Genomic DNA, 7,758 nt, shown 5'->3' with positions numbered 1-7,758 from the left:
GTACTGTTGGTGTTATTTAGAATTTCCCAAACTTCATATTTAATAACTCATTAAATTTTAGTAATTTGACATTTGAGTTTAATTACTATGTATTATATAATTTAAATGCTAATTACTATAGATTATTACTATTATCTTTCAAAGAGAAAAGGCTATGTTTCTACTTTTCTTTTGTTGTTGTTTTCTTTTTAAAGACAGATCTTTATTTCAAACTCTGATCTACCAAATTACCGTTTCCCACCAGCTCTGGGAGCAGAGACCTTCACAGGCTTCACAATCATTGTTTGTTTAGGTGCTGCCTTTGTGGGGGCCTTGGCAGCAGCCATGGCTGTCTTCTTTGATGCCTGCTTAGCCTTTTTTGCTTCCTTGGCAGCCCTTGTAGCTTGCTCTCGCTGAGCTTTCCTAACCTCTGGTTTTTGATTCCTCTTGGCCATTATTTCAGCAAGAGATGCACCAGTGATGGCTCCCTGGAATTTGACTGCACGGCGGGCTCTTTTCTTTTGAATTTCTTCCGACTGTTCTTTCTTGTGTTTTTTTTTTTTTTTTTTTTTTTTCTGTAGAGGACAGTCCAGTTTATCTGCCGAGGATTCTTTTTGGAAAGGAATTCGGATTCACATTTTGCATTAAGAAACTGAAAAACTGCCCAGCGGTGGTGGCGCACGCCTTTAATCCCCACCTTGGGAGGCAGAGTCAGGCGGACTTCTGGGTTCAAGGCCAGCCTGATCTACAGAGTGAGTTCCAGGACAGCCAGGACTATACAGAGAAACCCTGTCTCGAAAAACAAACAAAGAAACAAACAAAAAGAAACTGGAAAACCTTCCCGTTGGTCCTGGCGTAGCATCGCCCAGGTCCCGGGTAGATTTTGTACCCGCTGAAACTGCACAGCTTGACCTTCATGGTGATCGGCCTGCCGGGGAAAGATGGCGAAGAGAAAGAATCATGGGAAAACACCTTATCGTTGTTTTTGTTTTTGAGGCAGGGTCTTACTATATTTCCGTGGCTGTTTTGGAGCTTACTATGTAGACCAGTCTATCCTCAAACTCACTGAGATCCACTGGCTTTGCCTCCTGAGTGCCGTGTATCTGTCTTTATTTTGGGTTGTTGCTCTGTCTTTTAGTTTTTTAAAAAAGGTGTGTGTGTGTGTGGTTTTTTTTTATTTATGTGAGGGGCAGAGGTCAACCTCAAGTTGCCATCCCTGGGGTAGGGTCTTTGTTTGGAGGCAGGGATCTCTCTTTGGGCCACAGAGCTCGCTGTTAGGCTAGGCTGGCTGGCCAATGAACCCCGGGCATCTGCCTTCCTCCGCCTCTCCAGTGCTGGGATTTTAAGTGTGGACCATACACCTGTTTTTTTTTTTTCTGTTTTAAAAATATGAGCTCTAGACTCAAACTCAGGCCCTCATGTCCACACTGCAAGACGTTATCAACGGAGCCATCTCCCTGGCTCTGTTTTACTGTGTAGTCAGGTTGTCCTCAAACTTGCTTCTTCTGACTTGCTGAGCGACACCATTCCAAGCTGACTGACTTCTGCATTTATTCACAGACCAACAGAAACAAGGCTTTTTTTCCCCTGGTAACTTTTATTTTAAAAATGTTCAGAATCCCATTCTTACTAGCATCCAGCAACTGAGTGAGCACCACAGTATTTATAGAAGCCCAAGCTTCTTTTTAAGTACCTGATTTGTTCTTTGTACAGGCTGAACTCCATTAATCTCTAGGGAATAAATAGTATATTTATTGGTGGCACTTTATATTTAATGACGAAATGAAGAAAAAGCCATTCTTTGAAAAAGAAGTCTATAGCTTTACCATACACAGCCTATTTCAACTGTAAAAATCATATGTTAGCAAGATTGTAGGTAAATGGCTCAAAACTAAAAACACGGCTGAGAAAGCTGATTGATTATAAATAACTTGAACATCTTACTTGGGGAGGAATCACCATACAGGGCAACATGAACCTCAGCAGCAAGGTCACCATGGGGCCTCTGAATGTCGCCACACTGATGAGCCTCACAAGTGTTAATGATCAGTCTACAGAGTGAACTGTGAGTTGTGAGCCTGGCTGAGACACCCTTACCCTACAGGCAGAAAAAAAGCCCCCATATTATTAAGTAGCATGGGGGAGCTGCCTGGTAGAGGCCTTAGAAAGATCTGGAAAGTTTTAAGTAATTTAAGTGCTAAGTGAAGGTCATAGAGCAGGCACTAATCATGGTGCTCCTGCCCTCCTCTCAGATAAGTAAATAATTTTTAAAAACAGAAACAAAAACTGGGCAGTGGTGGCGCATGCCTTTAATCCCAGCATTTAGGAAGCAGAGGCAGGCAGATTTCTGGGTTCAGGTTGCCAGCCTGGTCTACAGAATGAGTTCCAGGACAGCCAGGGCTATACAAAGAAACCCTGTCTCAAAAAACAAAACAAACAAACAAACACATATATGCAAGAGTTATATGAAAGCAGCTATATAACTTTACCAAAATATATGAATGCCTAAGTAAGTAGAGTGTGGCCCTATGATGAAGGATTCAATATTATAAATGTTGATTTACCCTAAAGCTGATGTACAAACTTAATGTGATCTTAATTAAAACCCAACTTTTGCAAACTAGATAGAGTGTTAAAAAAAAAAAAAAAAAGCCAAGAAATACTTGAATTGACTAAAAGAGCCTGGGGAAGGAGAAAGAGTTTTTCTGAACATCAAAACACTTTGTAACTAGAAACAAAGGCATCAGGGGAACCAGACAGCATTCAATTGTTGCTGATTTGGTAGTTTTGTTTTGTTTTGTTGAGACAAGGTTCTGTGTAGCCCCGGGGGGCCTCTGACTGTGTAGCTGAGGATGGCCGGAGGATCCTCCTGCTTCTGCCTCCCGTGTGCCCGGGTCACCGGCCTGCCTCACATCACCGGGTTTCTGGACAGCACTCTACCATCTGAACTGTCTCCAGGCCCTGGTTTTGGGTTTTTGAGGTTTAGCATCTCACGTGGCCCAGGTTGGCTGCACTCACTGTGTAACCAAGTATGACTTTGAACTCCTGATCCTGCCTCTACCTCTTGCATTGCAGAAGTTCAGTCTGGTTCTTCCTCTCACCCCCATGTTCACAGAACTAAGACTTAGACTCAAAATATATTTATAAATACCTTGGCCCTATCTCTTATTAGATCATAACATAGACTAACCCATTTACTTTAGTCTACATTCTGTCAAATGGCTGATTACCTGTGCTCAGGTGCTCAGGTGCCATGTGTCAGTCTCCTCACATCATCCCAGGTGGATCTCTCATGCCTGGGTATATCCCAGAATTCTTTCTTCTCTTGGACATCCCACGTTCTCTTCTACTCTTTCCTATAGGCCATGGTTTGGTTTTTGTTTTGTTTTGTTTCGTTTTGATTTTTGTTTTTGTTTTTTAAGTGACAGGTGATGCATCTATACAATACATAAGATACTCTTGCTACACTGCATGTTGGGACTACAAGCTTGCCATGTTACATCCAATTTGTGGGGTTCTGAGGACAGGACCCTGGGTCTTGTGCATACATACAGGCCAGCATTGTATATACTGAGCTACAACCGCAGGCCAGTGTTTATATGTGGCAAGTATATCAGGACTAGCAAGAAAACTATAAAAATTATTAACATTCTATTTGGAAAACTAATTCTAAAATTGAAAATTAAAATTTGTTTGTTTGAGACATGGTTTCACTCTGTACCTGAGTCTGGCCTCAAACCCCTGGCCATCTTCCTGCCTCAGCCTCTCCAAGGCTAGAATTATAGTATGAGCCACTATGCTGGGCATATTTTTGTGGTATCAGGGATTGAACCTGGGGACATGTGCACACTAGGCAAGTGAGCTATGGCCTCAGCCCCAGAAGCTAAATTATCCCTCATAACTCATATCCACCTAGAGCCTCCAAATGTGAATCACTTGGTAACTAACAGGGGCTAAGTTGAGGCCATAGTAGATTAAAGTGGCATCTACCACTGAGACATTATTAACCTGAGAGTCTCCTTACAATAGACAGAAAAGGCCTCCAGGTGACAGGGGAGCTGTGGATGTCCAGAGCTGGGATGTTGGGGCAGTAGCCAGAGGCCCAGGGCTGCTGGTGGCCACCAGGGGCTAAGGAGGAAGACGCCAAGACTTTTCCCTCAGAGCCTCCTCCAAGATGGAGCCAATCCAAATGGTGTTTCAAGGCTCTGGTCTCTAGAGCTGTGAGAAATGTCTATTTTTATAATCTACACACCTATGGCAATGCAGTACAATAGCTCTAGGAGACAAATGCAACACCACATAGGAATAAGCTTCAGGTGTATTAAATGTCAAACACTCCAAAGACAGTTGAAGATATTTCAAAAATTACTTTTATAATTTACAGGGTGGAGAAAAAAAATTCCGAAACAAGACACAATCCCCAGGTGTGAGTAGGGGTTTAGACTGGAGTGGGATGGACAGATCTGTATACATCTCACATCAGTGAGGCCACTGAGATGGCTCAGAGGGTTAAGTGCTTGCCACCAGGCCTGGCAACCTGTGAATTCCATCTCCGGGACCCATACCTAGGAGAAAGAACCAACTCTCACAACTGATTCATCTACATACATGCTTGCACTCATGCATGTGGTGCACAAATAAAGATCTTTACAAGTTTTACCAACAGTTATTCAAGTCGTAAAGACTGGAAATAGAAGAAATACAACAGGCCAATACAAACTTTGTAATATTTAAATAACTGATGCTATCTGAAAGGCTAAAGACTAAAAGATATAGGCATTATTTTATAGAGCTAATGTAAGATAAATATGTATTAAAAGGATATTTATGCTTGGCATGTGGTATGTAACTCTATAATACCAGCACTTGGGAGGCTGAAGCAGGAGGATCATGAATTTGAGGTTCTGGGGTACACACCAAAAATAATAACTAGTAACGCTAAATATTTCACAGAATGTTCTAACACAATGGAATACTATATAGGCATTAAAGAGAATGATTGAGAGGGTGTGCCTCTGTGGTACAATGCTTTTGTAGCATACACAAAACCCTGCATCTATCTTCTCTACTGGAGGAGGGGAGACAGACAAGAGAAACAGAGAAAGAGACAAAGACACAAGGAGAGACAGACTGACAGACAGAGAGATGAGACAGAGAGGATGAGACAGAGAAACACACACACACAGAGAAACAGACAGAGAAAAAGACAGAGAAAGACACACAAATACATATACACAGAGGGAGAGAGAGAGACAGACACTAGGCTGACAATGAAGAGAAGGGTCTCCAGAACATACTAAGAGGGATAAGATGGGTGAGAATAAATTACTCAGCAGTAAGCATAACTGATGTAACTTGCGACCACAGTGGTTAAAAGTGATGGGCACATGCTGCAGTGTGTAATCACACAGGGTTCACTGGGAAGAACATCCAACTGCTGACAGTCTTGCCTCTACAGAAGGCTGCACACATGCTTGTTCTGATTGTGCATTTGTGAATGTGGAATAATGGGGGATTTCTACATTTCCCTGGTTTACTTCCATGGTATATGAGTTTTTCCTATAGAAGTGACTCACTGCTTATCTCATAAGTAGGGAGGAAACATAATAGGCACCTAAAAGTGATAGAGCTAATTGTGAAACTTGCAAGATGCTGTAAAATACTGTTTGCTGTCATGTCCAGGTGTTTTGAAATCAACTCAGAAAATAGCCTTTTGTGCTGTCAGAATAGATACATGCATATCACGTGCCAGCCACGAGGGTGTCACCATTTTCTCGAGTGTCAAAACATCACATAAGTGCTCACTAAGCAATTTCTGATTCTTCCAACAAGACTGTAATAGGACACTGGAGTCCAAAAAGGAGAAATACTCAGACAGGCACACAGACAATCCTGGTGTCAGGCCCCTCGTTTTATTGTCCTGTCTCCTCCAGGACTATGATAAAGACTAAGGAATAATATTCACAGAAACATTTAGTCATGTACAAAATACTGTATGTAGCCACTCTATTGTATTACTCCCTAAAACCGTTTGTTCTTGTATAGTATAGTGTGCCATTCATTATCTGTTCAAAGGTGGCTAAACTCTAAACACAACATGTTAAATGTGCAAGGCATGGCAAGGCTGGCTTCAAATTCACTATGTAGCTGAGGAACCTAGAAATTCTGATTTTTCTACCTCTGCTTAGATTATAGGCATGTGTTACAATGCTTGGCTTTATGGGTTACTGGGGATTGGACCCAGCTCAAGGGATGCATCAGAATATAGCAGACACTGGGCTGGAGACTTAGCTCTGTCAGTAGTGTTTAACGAGCTATACACAGAGGTCTGAATTTGATCCCCAGCATCCCGTAAAACCAGATGTGGTTTTTCTCACCTGCAATTCCAGCACTTGGGAGGAAGTAAAAGCTGGAAGATCAGAAGTCCCAGGTCATCCTCAGCTCCATGAGGAGTTTGAAGCCAGATTAGGGTCATGAGATACTGTGTTTTATTTTTCTGTTTGTTGTAATTGTTGCTGTTTATTTGTTTTTTAAAGAATCCAACAGGTAGAAAAAGAGCTTAAGAAACAGAAAAGAAGGCTGGAAGTAGCCATACTATTGGTAAGATATTTAGGGGCTGGTTGGTTTGTTTGGTACTAGGGATAGAACCCAGGGCTTTGTGCATTCTAGGGAAGCGCTCTACCACTGAATTACCTCCCAGCTAGCTACCTGCCCATCCTGTAAGTGTTTTTTGCAGGAAAAATTACTGGTAGCTATACTGTAGCAATTGTGCTAATTAACATCAATTTTATGAAGCAAGTGTTTTTATGTTTATCAGTATACAACTTCTATACAAGGGGTGATCATCCTCATCTATACAATTGTCTCTTGATTGAGCAAGTGAAAAGTGATCCCAATATAGCCAATGAGAAGGCTAAGTTTGAAGCATCTAGGAGCTTGCATGGATGCATGACTGAGTGCCTCTGTTGTGACCGTGGGAACGGGAGCTGCTGAGGCGAACTGGAGATTATCATCTGCTTTGCAAGACTGGGCATGCACAGTGAGCCACAGTATCAATCAAAACAAAACTGGTGTCTAGGATATAGGGAACATTTGGAACCATCCAAATGTCAATCAAAACAGCAAATGCCAGGATGTTACAGTAGATTCAGAAATGAGGGGCAGAAAAAGAACCCATCATCATGAGAAGTTGTATACTAAAACAGCCTATAAAGAAGCACCAAGAGATTGATTGGCCAGGCGTGATGGGCTGGACACGATGGCTCACACCTTTAACCTCAGTACCTGGGAGGCAGAGGCAGGTGGATCTCCCTGAGTCCAAGGCCAGTCCAGACTGCAGTGAATTCCAGGATAGCCAGGGTTACATAGTGAGACCCTGTCTCAAAAGAAAAAATAAAAAGGAAGGAAGGAGGAAGGAAGGAAGGAAGAAAAGAAAAAGATGGAGAAGAGAGAAGGAGCGGGAAGCATCAAGAGAAGGCTGGGGAGATGGCACAGAGGTTAAGAGCACTGGGTACTCTTCCAGAACACCTTGGGCTCAATACCCAGCACCCACATGGTAGCTCACAAAACTCTATAACTCCAGTTCCAGGGGATCTGATGCCCCCTCCTGGCCTGCTCAGCTAATGTATGGACATTATAAATACATGCAGGCAAAGCATCCACACATAAAAATAAAACAAACAAAAAACCAAAAATACTAATTGAGACTAAGATTTGACATAGGAACTAAACTACAGTATACTCTTTCTCTCACTTTCTTTGTTTCTTTGCTTCTTTCTT

The 7,758-nt window shown here is 42.2% G+C and overlaps 1 pseudogene; it reads right to left on the bottom strand.

Moving 5' to 3' along the window:
• Positions 1–227: 227 nt before the first annotated feature.
• Positions 228–7,758, bottom strand: part of LOC116077222 — a 9,480-nt pseudogene continuing 1,949 nt past the window's right edge.

This window comes from Mastomys coucha, unplaced genomic scaffold (assembly GCF_008632895.1).
Source record: "Mastomys coucha isolate ucsf_1 unplaced genomic scaffold, UCSF_Mcou_1 pScaffold5, whole genome shotgun sequence".
Lineage (NCBI taxonomy): Eukaryota > Metazoa > Chordata > Mammalia > Rodentia > Muridae > Mastomys > Mastomys coucha.
The sequence above is the reverse complement of the archived record's forward strand: the minus strand, read 5'-3'. Positions and strand labels throughout refer to the sequence as shown.